This window comes from Triticum dicoccoides, chromosome 2A (genome assembly GCF_002162155.2).
Source record: "Triticum dicoccoides isolate Atlit2015 ecotype Zavitan chromosome 2A, WEW_v2.0, whole genome shotgun sequence".
In the NCBI taxonomy this organism is placed as follows: Eukaryota; Viridiplantae; Streptophyta; class Magnoliopsida; order Poales; family Poaceae; genus Triticum; species Triticum dicoccoides.
In genome coordinates, this window is record NC_041382.1 from 388,937,624 (window position 1) to 388,939,059 (window position 1,436).

General features: G+C 40.2%; 1 long non-coding RNA gene across 3 annotated transcripts in view; it reads left to right on the top strand.

Annotated features, from left to right (window-relative positions):
* LOC119354649 overlaps nt 1-950 on the top strand; it is a 4,594-nt gene extending 3,644 nt beyond the window's left edge. For all 3 annotated transcript variants that reach the window (XR_005171137.1, XR_005171136.1, XR_005171138.1), the window contains one exon: nt 496-950. This is a non-coding gene — a long non-coding RNA (uncharacterized LOC119354649). The remainder of the gene's footprint in view (nt 1-495) is intronic.
* The last annotated feature ends 486 nt before the right edge of the window (nt 951-1,436 follow it).

The window sequence follows — 1,436 nt, forward strand, 5'->3', positions numbered from 1 at the left end:
GCTGCTCTACTCTGGCATAGATTCTATTCTACTCCCTCCGTTCCTACATATAAGCCTTTCTGGATATTTCAATGTAGATTCACTCATTTGCTCCATATGCAGTCCATATTGGAATCTCTAAAAGGGCTTATATTTAGGAACACAGGGAGTACTTGGTCATGAACCAAACTTCCATGCTGAGGCCCATTCGGGCTTCGGTTGCCGCTACTGCATTCGACTGGGCTCCTAGGTTCATGCTTGTGTAGTTGCATGACAGAGATTTTGTAATTTTGGAACCAAGGGTGCCCCTGCTGTTTTGAACCCATGATATACAGTTCAACTTTGTTTTCTGCTTGATTGATGCCACTCGACTCCAGCCTTTTTCTTTATTGTGGTCTTCCATGTACGAGGCTAGTTCAACTATGAATGGTTTCAATTCATCATATGATATTTCGTAATGCTGCATGATGTGTGTGTGTATTGTACATCTTCTGAAACATATGAGTTCTTTTGTAGGGATAAATGGTAGAAAGTAGCAAGTCCACAAGTTGATAGAAGATGTTCTCCTGATTTCTTTTGTTGAGAACAGGGTTCACACATTTTGTTCATATGGAAGTTGATTTGGCTTGGTGATTGAAGAGTTGGTCTTCCATAATATTCTGTAGTAGTCAAGAGATCAAGGATTTGTCTCCTAGGAACTTTGGCCATTATGCTTGTAATAACGTGCCTCTCTCGGTACTTATATCTGACTTGTGTATACTTAATGGCTGTAGCTAACTTCAGTGAAGAAAACTAATGAATCTTCTATATATGTCGAATGAATGCATTGATCAATGGTATCTTTTGCTGAATAGAAGAGTCTGACTTGTGTATACTTAATGGCTGTAGCTAACTTCAGTGAAGAAAACTAATGAATCTTCTATATATGTCGAATGAATGCATTGATCAATGGTATCTTTTGCTGAATAGAAGAGTGCAATTGTCTGTATATGTATTTTGTATTGAACATGAATTGAATATTATGAATGTGTTTTCACTCACAATATGGAGCATTTGTATTTCTCGTGAAATGTAGATCGCTGACAGCAAATCTGTTGGCAGAAGTATTGGGCGTCGCACAAACTGTCGGCTTAGGGCACTTACACACAAACTGTCGGTGTAGCAATGTATGTCATACAATCTGTCGATATAGCGCACTGTTAGATGATCTGTCGGTATAGAACAGTCCGTCGGTGTATAAATGTCTGTCGCCATAGGTCTCTCCAAAGCTGACATACTATCTGTTGGCATATATTTATCTGTTGGTGAAGACCTTTCCCGGCGGGACTATCTGTCGGTATAAATGTCTTTTGAACGGATTTTTCCGCTGACCGGATTTAGAGCCACTGAATCCGGCATTGACTGTCGTGTCTTCGGCGTTTTCGCCATTGTTGCGGCACTTGTATCTGTTGCGACGT